The sequence below is a fragment of the Panthera pardus genome, unplaced genomic scaffold (assembly GCF_024362965.1).
Source record: "Panthera pardus isolate Hobbes unplaced genomic scaffold, ASM2436296v1 HiC_scaffold_16, whole genome shotgun sequence".
In the NCBI taxonomy this organism is placed as follows: Eukaryota; Metazoa; Chordata; class Mammalia; order Carnivora; family Felidae; genus Panthera; species Panthera pardus.
In genome coordinates, this window is record NW_026526721.1 from 107,862,814 (window position 1) to 107,889,346 (window position 26,533).

The following is a 26,533-nucleotide window of genomic DNA, read 5'->3' on the forward strand; positions in this document are numbered from 1 at the left end:
CTTCAGAGTTTTCTGTGATTAGTATCATATAATCTGCAAATCATGACAGTTGAACTTCTTTCTTACCGATTTGGATGCTTTTATTTCTTTTTCTTTTCTGATTGTTGTGGCTAGAATTTTCACTATGTTGAATAAAAGTAGTAAGCATGGACGTCCTTGTCTTGCTCCTGATCTTAGAGGAAAAGCTCTCAGTTTTTCACCATTGAGTATGTTAGCTGAGGTTTTTTCATATACGGTCTTTATTATATTAAGGTATGCTCCCTCTAAATCAATTTGTTGAGAGTTTTTATCATGATGAATGTTGTACTTTGACAAATGCTGTTTCTGCATCTATTGAGATGATCATGATTTTTATCCTTCATTTTGTTTATATGGTGTTTCATGTTGACTGATTTGTGAATATTGACTATCCTTGCATCCCCAGAATAAATCCCACTTGATTGTGGTGAATGATCCTTTTAATGCATTGTTGACTATGGTTTGCTAATATTTTGTTGAAGATTTTTACAAGAGTTCTCCTCACCTATCTTCCTTTTTTTAAATACTTTTTTTTCTGGGGTGACAGGGTTGCTCAGTTGGTTAAGCGTCCAACTTCAGCTCAGGTCATGATTTCACGGTTCATGGGTTCAAGCCCAGCGTCAGACTCTGTGCTGACAGCTTGGAGCCTGGAGTGTGCTTCAGATTCTGGGTCTCTCTCTCTCTCTCTCTCTCTCTCTCTCTCTCCCCCACTCACACTCTATCTCTGTCTGTCTAAAATACATAAACATTTTTTTTTTTAATTTTAATACTTTTTTTCTTTTCGCTATTTTGCTGGGGTGCTTTCCCTTACCTTATTTTCTAGATGTCTGATTCATTCTTCGGCATCTTCCAATCTACTCTTGATTCCCTTTAGTGTATTTTTCATTTCAGTTATTATATTCTTCAACTCTGGTTCTTTTTTTTTACATTTTCTATCTCTTTGTTGAAGCTCTCACTGAGTTCTTCTACTTTTCTCTCGGTCCCATGAACACCTTTATGGCCATTACTTTAAACTCTTCATCAGGCATATTGCTTAATTTCATTTAGTTCTTCTTCTGAGGTTTTCTCTTGATCTTTCATTTGGGGCATATTCTTGTCTCCCCATTTTTCTTGACTTTATGTGTTTGTTTCTATAAATTAGGCAAAACAGCTACTTCTCTTACACTTGAAGGAATAGTCTTATGCATGGTTGGCCCCTGTGTGGACTGTGCCTTGTGACTTTGGCTGGCTGGCTAGAGCGGTGTCTGGTGTGGCCAGAGTATTCTGCAGTGGAGCTACCCTGGTAACATGGCCAGAGCTGAAGTGGGTTCTGGGGCTGGAGTAGTCCCGGGACTCTCCACAGAGAGGGTGCCTTGGCAGGACAGCTGAAGCTGAAGTGAGTATAATCCAGGGTGTCCCAGGGTGCTGAGCACAGGGGTTGCCCTGATGGGGCAGCAGGAACCAAGGTGGAGTGCGGGCTGGGAGGTCCCAGGGTGCCCTGGTTGGGTGGCTACAATTGAGGCAGGCACGGGCCAGGCATTCCCAAGCCACTCTGCACAAGGGGCACTTTGGCAGGATAGCTGGAGCTAAAGCAGGCATAGCCAGGAGGTCTCAAACAGCTCTGTATCAGGGGTGCCCTAGCAAGCCATCTGGAGCTGAAGTGACTTGGGCCTGGAGTGTTCCAGGGTGCTGTGTTCCTGTGTCATCTTGGTCTGATAGCTGGAGCCATAGTGAGCACTGACTAGGGATGTCCTGGTGTGCACTGCCCTGTGACCTCCTTGGTGGGATGGGTGGAGCTGGTGTGAGCTAGGAACCCAGGAAACACTGGAGCAGCAGGCCAGTAGGGTACACAGATCCTGTTCCTGTTCACACTGTCAAGGTGGAGGGGGAACATAAACCCCGGCACTCACTAGCCCCTCTGACCCAGAGAGAGTTCCAGCATCTCCCCACCTTTAGGCGAAGTTCTAGGGCCAGTCCCCTCGTATTCTAGTTGCTCTTTCAAATCTCAGCTTTTTTTTTCCTGTGCCCTTGGGCAGACAAACCTGCTCAAGGTCATCTCAGGGTACTATCCCTCCTCACTGCAGTTCCCAGTATTGGGGGTGGGGGTTCCTTTTGTTACCAAGTCTCCATCTCCCCTGTCATTCTCAGTGTGGTCGCTATCTTTTGTCGTGCAGAAGCTGTTCAACCAGCCCTCAGTTCTTCTTCAGGAGGAACTGCTCTATAAACAGGTGTACATTTGGTGTGTCCGTGGAGGAGGTGAGTTCAGGGTCCTCCTATGATGCCATCTTGGACTGGAATTCAGGGCAGTGGTTTTTTGCAGTGCTTAACAAGAGGTGAACTCATAGTAGATGTTAAGTAAATGTGTATCGAATTCATTTGTACCAATTTCATTATTCAAATATAACCCCAATTTAATAAAGAAGAAAAATAAAATTATTATGTTCTAATGAAACATTAAAATAAAAACCAACTACTACATTTTATTGTTCTTTCATCAAATTTCAGCAGAATGAGTGTTCTATGAACCTATACAAGCAGTAACATCTCTTTTTTCATGCACAATAATTATATTAAGTACCTGCTATATGCCTAGTAGTAGGACTACAAAGTGAAAAGTCTCAGGCCTCATTGAGGGAGAGAGCTCTAGACTACAGGAGATAGTTTATACTCTAGGCCTAGGGACGTAGAAGTGTTACACGTCTAGTACGGTACTCCTAGTCACAGGTGGCTGTTGAACACTTGAAATGTGGCCAATGTGACTAAGGAACTGAATTTTTAATTTTATTTAGTTTTAATTAATTTACACTTTATAAGCTACATGTGAACAGGGGCTACTTATTTGGACAGAACAGCTCTAGGTCAAAGAAATACAATGCAGAAGAGAGCTGTGGCCCCTCCAGTGGTACATACTGATAAGGTTTTATTTTTATATCCTGTCATAATGTTTGAGTGCTGCCTAAGGATGGGCCAAGAAAGGGAGGAACTTGTGTGTAAGTGTGTGTGCTTTTGCGAGTCTGTATGAGTTTATAAATGTTTACTGCCATCCATGAAAAGCAGAGAGCAAAAAAAGAAAACAAAAGAGATGAAAAGAGATTAAAAAAAAAAACACAAGATCTTCTAGGTGTCTGGCATAGGACAGGATCCCAAAAATCTTAATTTCCTTGTCACTTTATTCTTAGATCTTTCCCCAGCAGGATTTGGAAGACCGTTTGGGTATCTCAGATCTCAGGTCTAAAGGGCCACACAAGAAGAGGGAAGATACATGAACAAGAAACAAGATGAAAACAGACCCCACACCCCTGAAAGAAGTCTGCACCATTAAAGAAAAACCACTGGCTGCATGGACTCCCACATTCCACTCTCTCACTCCTGCTAGGTCCTTCATCCTGAGATCCCCTTGGAAGATTAAATTGCCAGTGCTTTTCCTCCACCTGACCATTTTACTGTGACACAGCAGGTCACCATGTAGTAAACACTGAACTAGAATATCGAAGGCCATAGAGTCCTACTCTCCTAGAACTAATATTTCATGAAGGATAAAAAGTTCAGCTATCTGGTAAGTAATGGGGTTTCTTCATAACTTCTGGTAAGTGATGAGGTTTCCCCTAACTTCCTCTGTTACTTCTCCAGGTACTGTCTTTACCTCATGTACCCAGGGGGGCCCAGTCTCTAGCTCACCAACCACTTCTCAGTCCTGCATATCAAAGCCCTCCTGTTGCTATAGGAGGAAGAGAAATAAAAATTATAATAATAAATAAAATAATGACACAAATAACAATAATTCACAATCAATAAATAATGACAATAGGAAATAAAAGGAAAATAACAGTTTTTATTGTGTAGTAAACATTACTTCTAAACATAACGCATTTAATCCTCAAACCTTATTTCTATTGCCTCTCAAAACAATTTTGAAGGCAGTATTTTGGAAACTCATCTTTCTCTCCTATAATCTTCTCAGTAAAAGGTTTATTGAATGATACATCAAAGCTTGTTGACATACATGTGCACACATATGCATACTATACGAGTAGCTAGCGTTCCCTACCCCAAATCATATTATGAATTTGTAAATCCTCCCTCCCACACTTTGGCCCTGAGAATAAATGAGAAAAAAAGGAGGAAGAGATTAAGTCCCTCTAGAACTACCACCCGAAAGAGAAAGAAGGACTTCTGGGTGGCCTGAGGATAATGGTAGCTGCTAAACTGTGACTTTCCACACATCCTATCCAAAACACCACACAAACTTTAAAAACAAAACAAAACAAAATAAAATAAAACCATACATGACAACTATTGTAGCATCATAAAGGACCTGAGAATACTATGAACTTCAAAGTACTTGTGTGTAGAGAAATGTCACTAAATTCCAGCAATGCCATCTCTAGAGTTCCTCCCTCATCTCTGGGTATGTGGGAAATGACACTTAAGAAACTATGCAGGAAAGAGTAAGGGGGAACAGAGAATCTAAGGTTGATGGAGAGCAGACGAGACACTCCTAGAAAGAAAATGTCCCAGTCTGCATTGAAACAGGTCCAAAACCATGTAGAGACAGCACCGGCTAGAGAAAGGTCTTGAAAGTGGGACTCAAGGTGCCAGTCTCAGGACAGCACCACTTGTATGGGACTAGAAGGTGTATGAAGACGGAGAAGTGCCCTTTTGAGATATGATAGAAAAGGAAAGAAGAAGGGAAAATTAAGAGTCCTACAGAAACAAGAGTGAATCATAAAACCAAGAGACACATCAAGCTTTCTCTTACCACAAAAAGTCATTATCTCAAATGTACTATTCTTTACTAACAGAAGAAGGCAGTCCTGAAATTGAAATTTATAAAACACCAAAAACCCTTATCCTTGTCTATGAACAAAAATGGAAGAGTGCCTTGATGTAAGTTTACTATAAGAAGAAAACAGGCAATGAAAATCAAAACATTCCAATAGAAAAAAAATATTCCAGCAGATTAAAATTCCCATCAACACACATAAACACATAACCATTAACCAGAAAAATAATGTAACAGCATTTTATTTTATTTCTTAATTTTTTAAAGAAGTCTTCATGCCCAGTGTGGAGCCCAACATGGGGCTTGAACTCATGACCCTGAGATCAAGACTTGAGTCGAGCCAAGATCAAGAGTCAGATGCTTAACCAACTGAGCCATCCAGGTGTCCTGTGTAACATAGTATTTTAAATACATATTCTAGCACTACAATTAAATACTCTCAAAAAAGCACTTGGAGATGTGCAAAAATATGTTGATTCAGATATTTAAAAATTAAAAACCTAAATAAATATAAAACTGGAAAGAATGAAAACAATTTCATTTTTTGGTTCAGGAAAGAAACTAAAGACAAAACAATATCAGTTCAGAAATTAAGATAAAAGTTACAAGGTACTCAAAAACAAATATACCTGAGTGTAAATTTAATAAGGGACATCGAAAAGGCAGGAAAATAACCAAAAGAATAAGGAGGAAATAAAGAAAAAAAGCAAAAATGAGAGAAAATAGATAAAACAGAAGACAGACCAAGGAAGTCAAACTCTTTGACTGGAGTGCTTGAAGAAGAAAAACCAAATGATAGAACTAATATTTAAAACTACAGTCCAAGAGAATGTTCCAAAAACAAAAGACTGGAATCTGTACATAGAAAAGATATGTACTATATTTGAAAAAATTGACTTGGAATAGCTAACTCTAGATGTCTGATATTCCACAGTGCCTGAAACAATATAGGCATATAATTCTCTGTGTATATAAACAAAATAAGATGTCAGAGTAACTAACCTTTGATGATTCATTGTTCCAAAATATGGTTGCATTGTTCTTTTTCATCACGAGATCAAACTTAGAGTTTGTGAATATATATTCTCCAACCTTCACAAAAGCAACCTCTCCATTATCACCTAATCGCCAGTTTAGAATGTCATAGTCACATCTCCATTTTCATCAATTTCTATTCTCTCTCCATTATGGGTGGTAAACTTAAGTCCCTTCAAATAGTACATTAACTAGAAAAAGAGGAGGAAAAAAAGCAATTCGTAAATATTTGGTTGCCTAGAGAACAGGGTTTATAAAGAAAAGAATCTCAGAACTCATATCTAATTCATGTGATTGGACTTTTTCCTTTTCCCTGATACGTCTGCTGTCCAATACAACAACTTCTGGCCACATGAGACAATTGAAAAGTTGAAAGTGGCTGGCCAAATTGAGATGAGCTTTAAGTATACAATACACACTGGTTTGCAAAGACTTAGTTTAAAAATATGTAAACCATCATTAATAATTTTATATTACTTTTATTTATTTCTTTATATGTATAATATTTATAATAATAAATAAATATTATTTATTACTTTATATTTATAATATTACTATTATATTATCATGATTATGACTTCATGTTAAAATACTATTCCAGATCAAATAAAACTTACTAAATTTAATTCTATCTGTTTCTTTTTATTTTTTAATTTAGTTACTAGAAAATTTTAAATTACCTGTGTGGCTCATACAGACTCATACAGATTAGGAGTAAGGGTGCCTAATAATATCTCCCTATCTAGGGAATCTTCCTTCCCTCCCAGATTTCTTCCACTTATGGATACCAGTCTACCTCCCCAACCATTCCCTTTCCTACATGTCGGGTGGTAGAGACATGAAGATCAACCAGATCCACTCCCTACCTTGAAAACCTCACAATCCAGTAGAGAGGTTAAACAAATAAACAGGTACAAATAGTAACATTCAATGTGCCTTTATGTTGCTGTTGTGGAAAGTGTTGAAAAGGCATGGGAAAGGGGGTGGCTAACTGTCTTAGGAAAATTTAGGAGGTTTCCCCAGGAAGTGGCTATCTGAGCTGAGTTTTAAAAAATTAGTAAGAATTCACCTGACAAACATTGGTGCAAGGAGATTCTAAGCCAAGAGAATAACATGTGGACAAAGGTCCCTCCACAAACCAAAGAGGCCAAACAACTTGGTGGAAACAGCCTGAATTATGATGTCTGATGAGCTGACATCATATTTTGGTTATTTCAAATGTCATGACCTTGGGCAAGTCATATATCTTGTAAGCACTAGCTTCCTGGTCTGTTAAAAGAAGGAAATTATTCCTGCCCTATCTCTGTCATAGAAATTAATAAAACTTTCAGCCTTTAGTAAGTCAATATACCAAGTTAAGTATTATAATAATCACCATCCACTCTGGAGTAGGGCCACTCCAGGTCCCCTGCCCTTTTATCTCTCCTTCCTTTTACCACATGCTGTTCTCAAACAACATAAAATCTACATCAGAGTTCACAACATGGTGACTTTCCCTGGCAAGTCCATTGGGAAGAGGCATTTTTTTTCCCTTTCCAGTGTTCAGAAGAGTTAAGAAAGGAAATGTTCAAAGAATACCAGTCCCTGACCATTCTCTAGAACAATGTTGCCATAATTCCATCTGTTTGTCACCATTGGATGGTAGGATACAGTTCCCTATCACCCAGCTATACAAAAGAATTTAGAGATATGTCCAAATAAACCACAAGAGTAAAAGGGTTTTACCAAATATACATATTCTGATCAAGTCTGCTAACGGGATAAGCTGAGAAGAATGAGTATGGAGTACATTGTCATTTTAGTTTTAAATAAATTTAAAATTTTTACTTCAATACATTTATGAAGCATTCTCAATAAGCCTCTTAACCATCTCTCGGGTAAGGTCCTGCTTTTCAGGTTTAACTTACTGACATCATATGGGGTATGTGTCAAGGAGCATGAATCCTGTCATGGACTATCCCACCAACATTCACCCTGACACTATGTTGACCTTTGATCTTCACTAAAGTCTCTTCTCTGCAATTCTAATACATGTTTGTTGTTCTCTGAGCAAATTTAAATTGTAATATTGAAATATTCAAATAATGAATTAGAGGGTTGTTATTTACCATATAGTATCCTTTCTATTACAAAACAAGTACCCAAAGGATTTCTTTTAAAATAAAGGAACTGCCCTAAGCCTTTAAAATATAACTTAATTTCTTATTCTGAATTTACCACAATTTCCCCAGTACCAAGGAATACACCTTGCACTCAGATCTTGCTTTACAAATTCCATTCTCCAATAAATGGAAATAGGAGTCTTTACAGAAATGGCTGACTTGACTACTGACTTGACGCAGAGAAAGTACAAGATGAGCCCAGAACATCTTGGGGTTCCAGAAAACAAGGAAGTACTTAGAGATGATAAAGATGTGTCAAAGAAAAAAGAGCTAGCTCAAAGTGGCTCCCAACAGCCAAATCTGGGAAATTTTGAGCAGCAGAATAAATAATGATAGTTGTGGATTATTCCACTCATAGGATGGAAATAAATATTCTTGCATCCATATTGATATAATTAAATCAGAGGGGGAAGAGTAGAATTCTGGTTAATAAGTGTAGAAGAAATGAAGGAAACAGAAAATGACCATTTTTTAAACAAGACAATAATGGTTGTTTCAAGCAAAACCCATCATCAATGGATGTTAAAATTTGTGGGCAAAGGCATGATGAGAAACATTATTTTCAGATCCTCAGAATACTGTCCCCACAAGATAATTACAAAGGGAAACACACTTTACAGTAGAAAAGGTGACATCACTATTACTGATGAAAATTAATGTCAACAATAATAATAAGACATAATGACATCATGTACCTCCTGATATGAGACATAAAAAGGATACATCAAGGTGCGTGGGTGGTTCAGTCAGTCAAACGTCTGACTCCTGGTTTCTGGTCTGGTCAAGATCTCATGGTTGGAGAGATCGAGCCCTGCATCCAGTTCTGCACTGACAGCATGGAGCCTGCTTAGGATTCTCCCTCCCTCTCTCCACCCCTCCCTACTCACACTCCCTCCCTCCCTCTCTCTCTCAAAATAAATAAACTTTAAAAAAGAAATTTTTAAAAGGATAAATCATATCAAAAACATATGATATTTTTGCCAAAATGCATACCCTCAATGTATCCATGAGAAAAAAAATAGAAAAACCAAAATTGTAAAACATTCTTTTTTTTTAGTTTATTTATTTATTTTGAGAGAGAAGAGAGTATGAGCAGGGGAGGGGCAGACAGAGAGGGAGAGAGAATCCCTAAGCAGGCACTCTCAGTGCAGAGCCTCACGTGGGGCTCGATCCTACAAACCATAAGGTTCATGACCTGAGCCAAACCAAGAGTGGGAAGCTTAACCGACTGAGCCACCCAGGTGCCCCTAAATTTAAGACATTTTAAAAATAACTGGCCAGTACTTATAAAAAATATCAAAGTCATGAAAAACAAGGAGGAATGGAGAACTACCACATACTGGAGGAGACTAAGTAGACACAGATCAAAATGCATTGTGGGATCAATTTGAAAATAAAAATAAAGATGTGGTGGTTCAGACTACTGTGGACTCTGTTGGCAGTGACAGGCAATTTGGTGTTGCTAGAGAATAAAGTGCTGAGAGTCATGGAAAGAACGATAAAATCAAAGATACTGATAGCGCCAGACCACAGATGTCATGCTTTGTCCTTTACAGGTAAGAGGGGAGGGGCTGAAGGCTGTAAGCAAAGGAGCACTCTGATTAGGCGTGCATCCTGCTGAGATCATTCGGGCTACTGTGTCCCAACACGAATTTCTTGGACATCAGAGTTGAGACAGGAAAGAGGAGAATCATATCCTCAGGATGACCCCCATTAGTCTTCTTCTAGTGTTCATGCCTTTGCATGGCCCCTCCCACACTGCATAAAGGCTAAAGTTTCCCTCCCAGCTAGCTATGACCATGTTAACTAAATTCTGGCTAATGGCATGTAAGGAGAATTGTACCTAATTTCCAGGAAATATCCTTAAAGGGAGGGATGTACACATCATTGCCCTTTCTCCTTCCTGCTGGTTACAGTATGGACATGATGGTTGAAGTCCAAGTAGACATTTGAGATTATGAAGTGAACCCACATATTGAGAACAGTGAAACAAGGTAGAAGGAATCTGGATCCCTAAGTCAGTCTTTCAGTCCCAGAATGTTAATCTCTAAACTTCACTTACATGAAGAAAAAGAAAAACAAAACCTATTTTGCATAAGGTACTGTTTAGGGAGGATTTTCTACCATTCAAAACAAACCTAATAAGAATTCTGTTAACAAACTAGGTGTTGTATGTAAGTGATAAATCACTGAATTCTACTCCTGAAACCAATATTGCACTGCATGTTAACTAACTAGAATTTAAATAAAAATTTGAAAGGAAAAAAAATTTTAATTAAAAAATAGAAAAAATTTAAAGGCTTCAAAAATCCCACCAAATAGGAACTTAAAAATGCTCATTTAGGTCACACAAGCAAGCTCTTCTCTTAGGTAGACATGTGATACAATTGTATCTATTAAATACAAAAGCAAGTCAAAGGTTTTATTTGTATGAATTCTTTTAATGTCAAACTCTGTCATGAAGTAAAAGAAACAAACCAATAACTTACCAGGCTCAAAGCCAGGTATATATGCACAGGTGTTTCCTGGCATATATGGCCCATGTCCTTCTTCACATCTACTTAGACCATCCAAGGCATAAGTCAGAGAATATACAGCTTGTTTGACATTGTTTGTGATTCTTAGCTGAGACACATCCAGATAGGTATTTTTAAGATCTTCCAACTTCTCCTCTCCAATACAGAATTCATCAGACATGGCATGTAATCTGTCCTCCTTACCAGTCAAATTCACTCTATGGTCAATGTTGTAAGGAACACTGCTATCCAGCTAAGTACAGTTAAAAGCCATTTGCCAGAATTCAACAGTCAGGACATCATTTGGATCCTTGCCAGGATGTACATCATAAAGAAATTCTTTGAGTCCTGGTATATCAGCTCTTGGAATTGCAAATCCAATACTTCCACCAAAATATGGGAAATATTCAGGCTTTGCGATGAGGGCAGAGGTAATCCAGGCTTCACTGGCTATCCATGTTCTGTCAGTTATGTTATGGTGAACCATTTCCAACACAAAAGGACTGAGGTCAGTATCAGATGCTTAAAGCACAACTCTGGCAGTGGAACTCAACCGCATCAACAGTTTTCTGCATTTTCTCATTGGAAGAGGCTTTGGGAATAATTTCAGAGAATGCAATACAGGTTGTACTGTTGGCACTCAATGTTGCAATACAGGTTGGCATTCTCCATTCTTTCCTTAAAATTTTTCACTCCATATTTTCCATAATCATCATCAGTTGCTATTGTGCCTATCCAGATCCAATCAAAGTGGTGGATAAGTCATACCATGGCTTCTGACTGGATCTTATCACTGCCTACCGTGTGAAGGTAAGACGGAAACTGGTGTTTGTCATAAGAATCAAGCAGGTAGAGGTGTAACTCACCTACAATTGAAAATGTGCGTGCAGTTATTAGAAAGCAATAGAAAAAATTCAAATTACACAACCTCTGAATATTTTTATTGGAGAAAGAAGGGACTGATCAGTTCTCCCTTCATTCTCACATCCTTCCACGATAAAACCTTGTACTCCGCTCCCTATCTCATGGGTGGGGACCATGCAAGGGAACACTGGCCTCCCTGTGCACCCTTTCCTCACTCCACCCCAGGGGAGTCAGAAAAGCCAATTATCAAGATAATGACATTCAACGCACCACTTTTCAGAGCTGGGGTCACAACACTGAAAAACAGGTCACCTGACATTTCATCTATGTTCTCATGACACTGGGTGTGAGGGTCAAGGTCCTTCCTCAGCTCTGCTTTCTCATCCACACAGATGATGGAGTGAGTGGACTCACAGTCTATTTGGAAGGCTCAGTTCTCTCTTGTTCTCCCTCCTTCCCTCTGCCCCTCATGTGTGTGTGTGTGTGTGTGTGTGTGTGTGTGTGTGTGTGTGTCTTTCTACCACCACTCCTTTCCCTCTTTCTCTTCTCTTACCTTGTTTCTCTCTGCCAGGACTTGTGAGCATTTAGGTTCTGAGACTTACTGGAGGAAGGTTGTAGGAAGCTCTACAGCACCTGCACAAAGTTCTAGAAGGCCTCATTTTATAGGTACTTGTCCAGATAAATTAAACAGTACTTTTTTTTTCATTTTGGCAGTGATCCTCGTGTATATTTCCATCAGTACCATGAATTCCTGATAATCTTACATGCATTTCTGCTGTACCTTATCCCCAGCCTCACTGACTCTGCAATGAGGAACATACGCTACATTCTTGCCCAACCCATCTCTTGTTATTAATATGTCACCTTCAGTAGGACCCCCTATATTATAATTCCATAGCTCCATGACTGTCAATGCCTTTGTGAGTGACAAAATATTCCTATTTTCTCTTTTCTATACCATTTGTCCTATTCTTATACTTTTAGCTAAAGTTTACATTCATCTTTGGAAACTCATTGGCAGCAGCACCATGGAAGTCATATGTAGGAAAGAATCTCATTTAAGAAGCAGAGACACCTGATTTTTAATTCTGGCTACATAATTAGTGTAAGACTGTGGACAATTTACTTAAACCCTCTGAACCTCGGTTTCCTCATGAACAAAATCAGGGTAATGGTATCTACATCTTAAGTACATTAAGTACACCTAATATACACTCAGTATAATATAATGAATAACATACATATCATACATGTTAATATATAATATAAAAATTTTAATATGATCAGTATATTAAATGAAAGAGCCAATGTGAAAGTGTCATATAGAAGATTACTTTTACCTTCTTTGCATATTTACTGCAAAGATTTAAACAAGAAAAGCAATCTAGAGGTGTCTAGCCAGTGCCTGGACTGCAGCTGGGTTTTGGTAGAAAATAGAGTTCACAGTAACCGTTCAACTGAGCTACATGAAGCCCACGGCTAAGGCGTTAGCTGTGTCACCCACCCACCCCCACCCACTTGGCCTGTTTCTCAGTATTTTTCTGTTCCTCCTTCATTTGTAACTTTATAAGAAATACCATGTAAATGTTATTTTTTATGATTATTTCAAATTTCCCATTACTTTAGTAACACAAATAGGCTTAATCATCATTCACATTAATAAATCCTGACTATACTTCAATCACCCATCCTTAGAAATCATTAGAGTTTTATTTATATTTTCTTAATAATCCATTCTCCCTTATGTCATCTTATTCTTAAGTAGAAACATATCATCTGTCTCTGAAGTTAAAATAATCTAATGGTTACCAAAGGGGAGGTGGGTGGGGGGATATATAAAATAGGTGATGGGGATTAAGGATCACACTCTGTGATCAGGACAGAGTGAGGCGTGGAACTGTTAAATTACTCTGTTGTACACCTGGAACTAAGGGAACACTATTACATTAACTAACTGGAATTAAAATAAAAACTTAAAGTAAAAAAAGTTTTTTAAGTCAAAAATAAAATAATCCATAAAATTAGCATCCCAAAACTCTAGCTATCTTATGAAATTCCCAGGCTCATTTCACTATGTTAGTGTATGGAACAAAAAGAGTCATGAATATTTAATACAGGCAAGAAACAAAATGAATTCGTTATACCATCTAGCAAACAACCAACCAATTAGTATTTCTCCATCACCTACTCTGTGCCTCTGTGTTGTGCCTAGTGAGATGTTAACTTAGAAATCAATAACTCACAGCCTCAAGCCAAAAATTAAAGTAGTATCCTGAAGGGTATAGAAGAGTCTGAAATCACCTCTACATGGTCACCAAGTCATACCTGCTGAGGCTAGACTGGACAGAGTAATTAGGGGCAGTAACTTCACCATCATCCCTGTTTGTCTCTGCAATTTACCCCGGCCTCATCTGAGTACCTTACTATTTACTGCAGTTTCCACAAACACAGCTTGTGTTTGCTTATAAATTAGTACCCAGCACAGTATTCTGAGCTACCTGAGTATTACCTGTGGTAAATAATACAACCCTAGAATTCTTGACACAGCAGATGATAAGGACGATCCGCATACTCCAACACTTCCTGCCAGAAAAGCTCCGGTACTGTTTCTAAAATTGGGCTTGTTTTCTTCCCGCCCTGTAAGGAATCCCAACACTTCTTCTACAGATTTGGAGGTGGTGAGACAGGTATCAAAAATCTGATAGCCCAAAGTGATGTTGGGCAAAATACCTTTCCTCTTGTTAATCTCCTTGATTGTGTGGATCATGGTTTTCATCCAGCGGAACCCCCAAAAGTTAAACCTGAAAAAGAAACAGCTTTTGTAAGGCTTTAGTCAGTGGGTGGAACTTCGGGGTCCGGGAGAGCAACCTTTAGCTGAGGGTGGTACCGAGAGCATTTTGCCAGAACATCAGCAGGCACCTCACTTGCGTGAGCATGTGAATATTGCATGAATGATAGAGCAAAGTTCAAGGGTTCACATATGAATTGTATTCACTGTTGATTGGTTTGGGCTGAGAAGTACCTTTTTGGGACATTTTCTAGCTCTATATATCTTTCATATCATATAATCTCCCCAAACTGCTGATTATGTCTTTTCACAAAATTATCTTCATATTCTCAATTCTCTCCACCACACAGGGCACTAAATAACCCGTCAATACATTTTCGCCATTCATTGGAAGTCCTTGATGCCATATGACTCTCCTTTCCCTCCTCTTTACTTTCCTATTAATTATAATAAAAATGATGTAAGTATATGAAAATGTGATAAAAGTATATCAAAGAGGAATATAAAGTTTATGTACCCCATATATCCTATGACTCCAATTTAATCATTTTTTTCTGCCATGATTTGATGGTTAATGCTGAAAATTTTTTTAATTGAAAACTGTCTCCTTCCCACCATTCTCACATAAAACCATGATTCAGATATTTCCCCCTTCATCCCCCAGCCACTAAAGGGAAAAATATTTCTCTTATAATCCATCACCACATTTTTTTTTCAGGGTCTTCTCCACTGAAAAATATCTATTCTATTCCCAACTCTTGTTCTCCCCAGTTTTAGCTAAACTTTAACCTATTTAAAAGTATCTCAAGAATTTTTGTCTTAATATCTTCTCACCTATATAGTACCTAACTCTGTATCTTCTACTCAATAAATGTTTTTGATTAAACGTCTAATAGCAAATAGCCCTGCTAGCAGATGAGTATTTCTTTAGTTGGGTTTTTTAGTTAAGGCTAACTTTGTTTTTATTTGTTTAATAAATAGTTACTGGGTGTTCCACCGGTGCTAGACCTTATAGGTATAACACAGAACGAGATAGGAACTGCAGTGCACAGGTGAAGACACAGAAAAATAGCCAACTCATGCACCAAATTATAAAAATAGTGACAGAGATACACATAGGGACCCTGAAGATGGACACCTCACCCTGGAGGACATAATGGCCAAGATGAGGCTTGAAGAATGACATAAAAACAGGGATGAAAGCTGCAGATGGAGGGAATGGTGTGTGTGAAAGCATGTTCTCAAGAAGAGAACCTAATACGTTCTAGGGATGGAAAGATCAGTACATTCGAAGGATAAAAGTGGAAGTGGGTATGGCACAGGGAAATGGAAACTGGACAACCAGAGGTGCCAGAACATGAAAGTCTTCATCATCCTAAGATAGTTGGCTTCCAAATCTACATGGGAGCAATGTAAGTTGGCATACATGTTTTTGAAATAAATATAGCAATATCTGTCTTTAATATTTAGTTATTCAATTTGAGAGACAGAGAACAAGAGAATGGGGGAGGGGCAGAAAAACAGGGAGAGAGAGAATCCCAAGCAGGCTCCATACTGTCATCGCGGAGCCCGATGTGGGGCTCAATCCCGTGAACCACGAGATAGTGACCTGAGCCAAAATCAAGAGTCAGACACTTAACTGACTGAGCCACCCAGTATCTGTAGCAATATCTTCTTTAAGGGAACAGAGCAATTTATTTCAAGAGCTAGGAAAACGTTTACCTAGTTTGAATCAATAATTCTACCCCTGAGAAGTTTTCTGATCAAATTGTTCTTCCTGAAGGAAAAAGGTACGTATACCCCCAAAGTATTCATTACTGAATTATCTATAATATTGAAACACCAGAACTTACATGTTCACTGATAAGAAATTATGGTATAGTGACTTGATGGGAATATTTTCCATCATTAAAAAACTATAATTAGATTACACAGTAGCATGTATATAATATTAAGTAAAACAGGCCATATGCAATGTTACTTCCATACTATAATTAAAACGTACATACAAATTATGTGAACATTTGGTTAAGTATCAACAGAGAAATTTTTAAATTTTTTTAATGCTTATTTATTTTTGAGAGAGAGAGAGATACAGAGTGTGAGCAAGGGAGGGGCAGGGAGAGGGAGACACAGAATCCGAAGCAGGCTCCAGGCTCTGAGCTGTCAGCACAGAGCCTGATACAGGGCTCAAATTCACAAACAGTGAGATCATGACCTGAGCTGAAATCAGACGCTTAACCAACTGAGCCACCCAGATGCTCCTCAACAGGGAAATATTTTAAATGAGCACAGAATAATTACTGGAAGGGTGAGATTTGGGATGATTTTTCTTTCATTCTCTGATTTCCATTATGATATTCAAGTACTGTTGTGCAACATATACCTTTCCCCCCCAGAAAATTTCTCCAAATCCTAACCTCATTTAGATCAACCAAAACAAGAATTAAAATACACTTTCACCTCCCATTTCACTGCCATTGTCTTCCCTGAACGACGTTTTCAAAGTAACAGAAAAGTCTTCCTCTTCTGTATGCCTAAGCTGATGGCCAAGCAAAACTAGTATCTTGGTAACATTAGAGCATGAGACTTCTCCAAACCCCAACTTGAATTTCTAGATCAGGTATAGGTGGGTTGATGATGCTAAAATCAAAGTACTACCAGATTAGGCCTGGCTTGGCCCCTGAGCACGTCCCAGGCCAGGCCAGTCTCAATGCGACTGTCCCACTGAAAGGGAAAGTCGCATCACAAGAAGGAGTGTTAAGAGTCTTGGAGAACACTGGTGTTGGACGGAGATTGGAAGAAACTGCTGGTGGTGTGGGTGAAAATGAATTATAATCTTGAAGAACATATGTCAATTTTAAAAATATGGAATTTTGATATCCAAAATATATAGGTATTTTCAAGATGGACTAAGGTGCTAAGGAAAGTTTTAGCTTTGTATAGCATAAAGATGAGCAATATGGGTTTCAGTCAAATGAGACGGGGAGACCAGCTGAACACTCATAACGATGCCTTGCATTGCTGAGTCACATTCAGGATGAGAAACTGTCTTTTTAGAGGCCCTGCATCACATGAAAGAAGCTTCACACACAATGTCGTGAATCAAAGTGTCACAGACTTCTCAGCAGCAACACTGAGAGCCAGAAAATGACTGAAGAAATCCTTTCAGAGACTCCTCAGGTTTGAGTTAAAGAGGGAATAAATACACACCTTATCTCTTCCACTGATTACAATTAAAACTGCTGGACAGAACATATAAAGCAACTATTAGACTACTCTGAAACTTACATAAGAACAGGAAGGGGGAGTGCCTGGGTGGCTCAGTCAGTTAAGCATCCGACTTCAGCTCAGATCATGATCTCACAGTTTGTGCCCCGCATTGGGCTTTCTGCTGTCATCGCAGAGCCCACTTTGGATCCTCTGTCCTCCCTCTCGGCCCCACGCCCCCCCAAAAAATAAACACTTAAAAAAATAAGAACACGTGCACTACATAGGAAAATCAAAATATCCCTGACATAGTGAATTACTTTGTAAATGGGACATACTTCTCACCACTGTTTCAACCACATTGGACATGCCAAATTATTTTTTTAATGAAAGGGGTAGATTTTTACTAAAAACTTCTATATTGGCTTTTTTTCCAGTTAGCCTTGCTAGGAAGATAACCTTCAAAAATTCTGATGAAAGGTGAGGAACAAATTAAGTGATTCCATTTACAAAATTCCATTTACTAACAAGAGTTAGTGTACAAACTCTAGTTTTCATTTTATATTTTAGGGATTGAACGTGTAAACTTCCGTGATAAATAATTAACTGACTCTACAACAATGTAGCTGCCAGCAAAAGCCCTTCTCATCCCTCTTTCCTTTGCTTAGCTGTAAGACTGGAAAAGAATTAGAAGGTCCAGGAAAGAGATAAGAAGGGATGGATTGCAATCCTTTCCTTTGCCAACAACATTACTGTTTATCTACTCCTCTAATGATATTTCAAATATGTAGCATGAAGTAAGATCAAAGGAAAAGAGTTGTGATCATTAAAGATTTAATTGTATAAGAAGTTGCTAAAATTTTTATAGCATTCATTTATAATTGAAATTACCATCCAGCCTCATAGAAATGCTTACTATATAATGAATTGTGGTCATGCTATGGTCACAACTATGCAAAAATTATAGTTGCATTTGTATAAAAGGGCTGAGAAAGAATATAGGGAAAGGACTGCTTTGTTATGGTAGTAAAATAGTGGATAGTTGTTTTCCTTTGTTTCAATTTCTGGCACTTTTCATAACTAAAGTGTGTGTATGTGTGTGCGTGCTCACATGCATGCATGCAAATCTAAGCCCTGTTTGCCTTTCTTACAAAGCATTATTAGTAAATTCAGATTATCCGTCATGGGTCCCATTTCCTGACATGGCAATTTCGGCATGAGGAGAGTAGGGCAGAAACCTTCCAGGGGAAGGAATCTTACTATGAATTTTAGCTCCGATATAAAATCGGCATCCCACACTGTGTATTTTCACTTGAGGAGAATTTAGTCTAATTAACAATTCACATTAAAGCTATAACACTGCATAACTCTGCATCAGTGCTTCCCAAACTGTACCGTACATGAATCCCCGGGAAGCCTTAGCAAAATGCTGATTCTGATTCAGCAGATGTGGGATGCAGCCTGAGATTCCACATTTTTAACAAGCTTTTAGGTGCTGCTGCTGGTCCACAGACCACCCTCTGAAAAGCAACGTTTTACATTACACAAAACCTGTTGTTGTCCTTTCTGCGGTACGGAAGTGGGAAAGGACCCACTAGAGACCAAGCTTTTCTTGTTTCTAAGCAATCCTAGAGTGTCCACCCTGGAGAAACTGAGGCACAGAAACAGATAGTACCTCTCCTGTATCAAATAAATAGTGTCAGAGTCACGGCTGGTTTCATGGTGCCAGCTCCAGACCCTGACTTCCACCCCCCTTCCCCACATTCCTTCATCCCTACCACTGTGCTTGATGTAAAAAGAAGACAAGAAAAGCAGCTTACCCTTCACATTTTGCTGATACTGGCTCCAAAACAGACTCATTTGATAGGATGGCCCTGTAGTGAATAGGAAACAGTCCTCTAATGACAGGTGAATGGTTTTTGGCATCTACATACCCATTCAGATCAAACTTGCCCAGCAAACAATAGGTGTGTTCTTCCTTTCTCTTCTTTGCCTTCAATGCCTAATTCAGCCCATAAAAAAGCAAGAAATCCTAGAACCAAGCATTTCTTTCTGCTGTCCATTTTAATAAAGAGAGTTTGGGAGAAATGACCAGTGTTAGAAGCTTTAAGGAGGCACTTTAATAGAGTGTTTCAGTGAGTGTGTGCATACTATGTCCCAGTGGGCTCGGCTTACCACTACTTGCTACATAATCGTCAGGCCTCAATCAATCACCGGGCCTTATACTCACCTGCAATTTATCAATCTGGACTAGACACTGAGTAATCCCTTTGAAATGAGCCTCATAAAAATCTCTTCTATGCTTAGCAATAATATATAATGACAAAATAGTGGGTTTTGAGTTTGAAAGAGTGATTTCATTTTGTAAAAATTGTCCCTTTCTTTTTGTCATGTGTCAGCCTCATTCACTCTCACTTCAGCCACCCCTGTGGGAGCAGCTCTTGCCCCAAAGATGAGGAAGGGCATTCTGCTTCATCACCAAGTATTTTAAAAAAAGGTGACATCAGGGGGCCTGGGTGGCTCAGTCGGTTGGGATTCCAACTTCGGCTCAGGTCACGATCCCTCGGTCTGTGAGTTCGAGCCCCGCGTCGGGCTCTGTGCTGACAGCTCGGAGCCTGGAGCCTGTTTCGGATTCTGTGTCTCCCTCTCTCTCTGACCTTCCCCCATTCATGCTCTGTCTCTCTCTGTCTCAAAAATGAATAAACATTAAAAAAGAAAAAAAAAGTTGACATCAGGCCAACCTCTTTACTTAGAGGTGTAGAAAAAGCCAAGTGGAAAACCATGGTGGGTTTGGAAGGCATTGTTTTGAATCTGCATTCTGCCACTTGCGTTAGTGTGATGTGGGAGAGTCACCTAACTTCTGGGCCTCGGGTCCTCCTCAGTGACTCCTGGTAAGCTACCCTAGAACAATTTTGTAAAGCCCATAAGAGTTCAAGGAAGAGGTCATTTTTCACATACATCATTTTCTTGAACCCCCTCTTAAAGGTGAAGTAAGGCCCTCAGTGCACTTTGCTGACTCTGTCACTGGTTCAGACACAAATGCCTGAGAATACCAGGGTTCTTTCATGAGAAACTCCTCTCCTACTTTCTTGCTAGGCCCCTCTGAGAGATGTCTCCCAATTTCTTCTTTCTTCAGCTCAACTCATCATAGATCCCCAGCCTCCACCTTTGATGCTTCTCAAACATCTCCTTTTGGAGTGTAAATTCATAGAATATTTTCAGAGAAAAACCCAATAAAATGTATCAGGAGCATAAAAAATGTGTATTCCCTTTGATAATGTGATTTTACGTTGAAACAGTTATCTCAGGGAAGTAGTAGAGATCCACACGAACATTGTGTATAAGGATATTAAGTAAAGTTTTATTTATAAAAGATGAAACTATATATATACAATAGAGAATTCCTAAGATCAATTATAATCTATATTTGCATAATGAAATACAAAGGAGCTATTTAAATCATATTTAAAAAAAATATTTACTCACAAGGGAAAAGCTCACAATATGCTAAAAGTGAAGAGAACAGAGAACAAAGCAGTTCTATACAGTATAGAGTATACAGTTCTGTATAGAAATATACAGTTACGTCCTAAATTTATAATTTTTTTAAATATTTATTTGTTTCTGAGAGAGAGAGACAGAGTGCGAGCTGGGAAAGTGCAGAGAGAGAGGGAAACACAGAATCTGAAGCAGGCTCCAGGCTCTGAGCTGTCAGCACGGAGCCCGACGTGGGACTCAAACCCACGAATTGTGAGATCATGGCCTGAGACGAAGTCGAATGTTTAACCGACTGAGCCACCCAGGAGCCCACGTTCTAAATTTGTAAAATTTACCAATATATTATAGTTCTTTTTCACCCATATATTCCCATTAAAAACACTAGGAAAAAAAAACCTGCAAACTGATATCAAAAAAAGGAAAAAGGACAAAAAAATCCCTTTCCTCATTATTTTAACCAACCAATAGTTGTCATATTTTCGTGTTCATTTCCAGTCCATATCGACATCCGTATAGAACTTTTAATTACTTTTTGGTGGCAGATTGTGGGTGATTTTAATTTTCTTCTTTATATTTTTCTATATTTTCCCATATGTCCAACAATACTCTTATATTTCTTTTATAAACAAAGAAATAATACCGAAAAAAACCCACATCTTTTTAAAAGATTTTTTTATGTTTGTTTATTTTCGAGAGAGAGAGACAAAGCACAGTCACAGGAGGGGCAGAGAGAGGGAGACACAGAATCCGAAGCAGGCTCCAGGATCTGAGCTGTCAGCACGGAGCCCGACGTGGGACTCAAACCCACGAATTGTGAGATCATGGCCTGAGACGAAGTCAGACGCTTAACCGACTGAACCACCCAAACGCCCCTCCCACATCTTTTTTGTAACTCCTCCACACATGCACATTCAACTCTAACACCGTCCCTGCCACACCCACCCACCCACCCCACCCTCATATCATTAGCATTATCAGTCACGTGGGTCCCACCAACTTCCACACAGAAGTCATTTCCTTCACCTCAACCCACTGAAGGATTTTCAGCACATATTTGTTGGTTAAGTGTAATCTCTACCCTACCCAAGGAATCCCAAAAGAGAGTTTCTCCTATTATTACTTCCCATGCCTCAGTCTCCCCACAGCCTCACAAGTGAGCATACCCCTGGCCTTTGAGTGACATCTGCTGAATGTCTGACTAGTCTCAGCTTTCTAAAATGTGGATGGTCCACGGGTTCTACCCTCTTTCAAAAGGATACTGAAAAGACTTAAGGAAAAAGACACATTTCCAGAGGACTCTCTTCCCTGATAGGCTTCAGAGTCTGGCTTCGTCCAAACAAACTGGCCCCCTGGGTGACAGACCACTCCTCACCAATAGTCTGAGAATACCCCTCTTGAGCCGTAAAGGTTTAGTCCATGGCCTTTCTGGGAACTATTTGGAAGTATTCCTCACTCCTTTTTGCTCTTTCTCTCTCTTACCAGATAGAAGGCAGCTGTTTCTAAGCAATTACCCCTCTTGTTGCCAAGGGCTACCCCTTGCACAAAGATATGTTTATCACCAAAGCTGATTTGTCTTAATCCTCTGGGCAAAAGCTGTGCTAGGGACCACTAAAAAAAAAAAAACAAAAAAAAAATCACTAAAATAGATTAATTTACATTAATAACAAAAACTAGCATTTTTATAGCATGTTACATTTTGCAGATTGTTTCCACATACATTATTCTTCCTCTAGGTCAGGAACAAGATTTAATGTTGATGAGGCTTCTGATTTGTGCAGCAGCATCTGGTCTCCAATGTTTTTATAATTCCCAGGGTGATAGTATATTTTACCAGGGCCACAATGACTACATTCTCCAAATGCAGAATTCATCAAAGATGAGGCAAAGACTAGGAAAACAACATCAGTGCTCTGGCACAGAGGCTTTTTATTAAAATGCAGTGATGGATGCTCAACACCTCATTTTTTCCTTATAACATCCTACTTGACTGGCTTTCTTTTGTTCATTTTACACATGGAGAAACGTGAGTTCTCACAGCTAGTACATGATGGCATGCAGATAGCAAAGCCCTTGTGGTAGAGAGGACAGAGACCAAGTCCAAAAGGGTGGGTCCTAGATCCAGCTTCTTCACTACCCAGCCCTCCCTTCATCTCTTTGGACTACCAGCCTCATCCTGAAACAGGGGGGCTTTAGACTCAATGGCATTTTTCAGAGTCCATGAGTTGTAAGGAGTCAGTGATGTTCTAGTTCTGGGTGAGTCTTTCCAAGGCTCATATTCAATGAGAGCTTAACAATATGCTGCCAGAGCAAGAAGTAGCAAGTTGTTTTGTTAACTGTCAAGATGAGATTGTTCCTTCAAGAATACTTTGAACCTAAGTACCACTTCCATAGGACTCTGATTTCAAGAACTCTCCATCAAAGCAAAAGACACCAGATGAATGTGTGTGCAAATGGCCATGTGTCCACACCCAGAGACTCCTAAATCTAAGTCTGTATGTTTTTACCACCCACCCCTGGACTTGTTTGATTCTAGCTGTTCTCCAAGGGCACTGGTGAAGGTCAGGCTCCCTTCCAGGAATAATAACACATTCTGTCCAGACTTGTCTCTGGCTTCAAGCAAAGGAAAACACCTGAGCCTCTAAAGTTTATGAGAACCATCTTATTAAAAAGGCTAAAAGAGTATTTAAAGGCTGTTATGAGATTTACAGGAAAAGCTCAAATCCCAAACCAACTGCAGATGACACTTCTGCGTGCCTCTGAAAAGCCCAAGCATCATAACAATCAGTGAACTCACAGCTGGATTACAGGCACTTGGTCACATACAGTTTGTCAGATAATATCTGGCTTTTATATTCCTCTCTGCCTTTCCCTTAGCATTATAATCATTTAGAATCCTAGATAATATCCATGCCGTACCTTCAGATGAATGGATATTCATGATGAATGAATCCTACTTCACTTTCTTATATCTCATCCAGAGTTGTCCTTCTGAACAGTCAAGAAATGAACACTATTTGTTTAAATTGCTGTTTTTGCTTTGTGAAATATATACTAGTGTTTTTTAATGTAAAAAAATACAGTTAAGAAATTACTACTTGTATTGAATTTTGCGACATTAGGAAATTATGGTTTGCCTGTATTTTTATCATGAGAAGAAAGGAAGACTAAAAATAAATTAGTTTTCATAAGTGTATTATTATGTGAAGTGCTAGTTATCGATGAGTGGCCTTGGGGTACATAAAAAGCAGCTTCGGGATTTCTTTTTAAATATGCCAATACTAAGTACTTGTTACAGAGAGCCTCCTGTACACCTAAATAGAGAAAGCCCTCAATTATAGTCAAGGAGAGAGACACTCAGATACTGCAGGCATAAAAAATTTTAAACAGCTGCCTTGCTGAATTGAGAAAGCCACAGGTTACTATCTCTTCTGCTGCATCTATTTCCAGGGAAACAATTTGACAGCCTGATTAATCCCCTGCCTCTAAATCAGCTGACTCTCTAAGCAGCAAACTCTTACCATATAAAACCTAAAGCATCCTTTCTCCTTGGATGCATCACATGTGACATAGCTACGGTGTGCTGTGGCTATAACAAAGATTGTGATGACGGTAAGCAATTGACTAGAGCTGGGAAACTGTTATAATCACAGTCTTCTAGAGAATAAGCATCTATTTTTAATAAAATGTGAAATTAAAACAGCATGGCCAGCTGTAACTCGCACCTGAAAATTTTAACATGCCTGCCTGCCTCCAATCCTGTCCTCCTTCTAATCCATTCCCACACTGATGGAAATTGACTATGTCAATCCCCAGGACGTTCTTAAAAAGTATATATATCTTTATTGAGATATAATTTACATACCATAAAATTCACCTACTTAGAGCGTGCAATTCAAGTTTTTAGCATATTTACAGACTTGTGCAACCATCACCACAATCTAATTTTAGAACATTTTCATCGCCCCAAAAAGAAGCCCATAACCATTAGCAATTATTCCCCACTTTCCCCAACCTCTACTCTCAAACCTAATATAATCAATCACTGATCTACGTTTCTACTGCTAAAGGTTTCCCTACTCTGGATATTTATATAAATGGAATCATGCACTATGTGATCATTCTTACTGGGTTCTTTCATATAGCATGTTTTCAAGGTTCATCCATTTTTAGCATGCATCAGTACTTACTCTTTTTTATTATTTCCTTTTTATTACTCATAACATTCCATTGTATCGATACACCACATCTTATTTATCCATTCATCAATTGATAGACATTTGGGGTCTTTCCACTCTTTGGCTGCTATGGACAATGCTGCTGGAAACATTGCTGTACTAGGCTTTGTGTGGACATACGTTTTTAATTCTCTTGGGTAGATACCTAAGTGGAATTGCTGAGTCATATGGTTAAACTGTGTGTTTAACATTTTGAGAAAGTGCCACACTCTTTTCTAAAGTGGCTGAACCATGCCCGCAGCAATGTATGACAGTCCCAACATCACATCTTTGCCACTACTTGTTACTATTAGCCTTCTTTTATCATAGCCACTAGTGGGTGTTATAACGTGGATATGAAGTGGTATCTCATTGTGGTTTTGATTTGTGTGTCCCTAATAGCTAATGACTCAAAGAAAACTATACATTTTCTTCTAGATATTTTCAAATTTTAACTCTTAAATTTAGGTTTACGACACATTTTGGGTTGACTTTTATGTATGATATATAGTCAGGCCTAAGTTCATGCTGTCATTGTTCAAATTTTAAATAACCAACTATCCCAACACCATTAGGTTATTTACTTCCCCATTGAATTATCTTGGCTCCCTTGTCAAAACTCAATTGACTGTGAATGCAAGGACTTTTATTCCATTGGTCTCTATGTCTAGCTATCCTGATGCCACTGTTGTGCGATTTCATTACTCTAGTTTTGACATAAGTTCTAAAATCAGGAACTTTAAGTCCTCCAAACTTTTTGTTCTTTTTCAAGATTGTTTTAACAATTCTGAGCCCTTTCCATTTCATTTTAGAATCATCAGCTCGTTAATTTTTAGGAAAAAAAAAAAAAGGAGGAATCTTGATAGGGATTGTGTTAAGTCGATAGATCAATGTGGAAGGGTGCCTGGCTGGCTCAGTTGGTAGAGTATGTAACTCTTGACCTCAAGATCATGAGTTCAGGCCCCACGTTGGGCATAGAGCGAACTTAAAAAGACAGCAAGGCTAATATAGATCAGTGTGGGGAGTGTTGCCATATTAGCAATATTAAGTTCATGTATTAGAAGATCCAGGTCATTTTCAAGGGCTCTGCAGTTGCCTTAAGATAAAATCCATACACAACAGGCCCATCTTGATCCAGCTCCTAGTTAACTAACCAGCTTCCTCTTTTACAGCATCCTCCTCCCACTGCCAACTCAAAATATACTACTAGCCACATAATCCTGCCATCAATTCCTTAAACACAGGACCCTCTCCCATCTCCAGGTCTTCTCTCACTCACATATGCACCACATTCCCCATGTCAGGACCTTTCTTCCTTAGGCCACATCACCTGATCCACTTCTTTTCCTTCATATCTCTGCTTAGTTTTCACTTCCTCTGAGACTCATATGTGAGATGCACAACCCCCCACACTCTACCTTATTTTGTCTTCACATGATGGACTTTGGGGAATTTGTGGGAAACAG

The 26,533-nt window shown here is 38.9% G+C and overlaps 1 pseudogene; it reads right to left on the minus strand.

Annotated features, from left to right (window-relative positions):
• Window positions 1–19,418, minus strand: part of LOC109258051 (vomeronasal type-2 receptor 1-like) — a 34,770-nt pseudogene extending 15,352 nt beyond the window's left edge.
• Window positions 19,419–26,533: the final 7,115 nt, after the last annotated feature.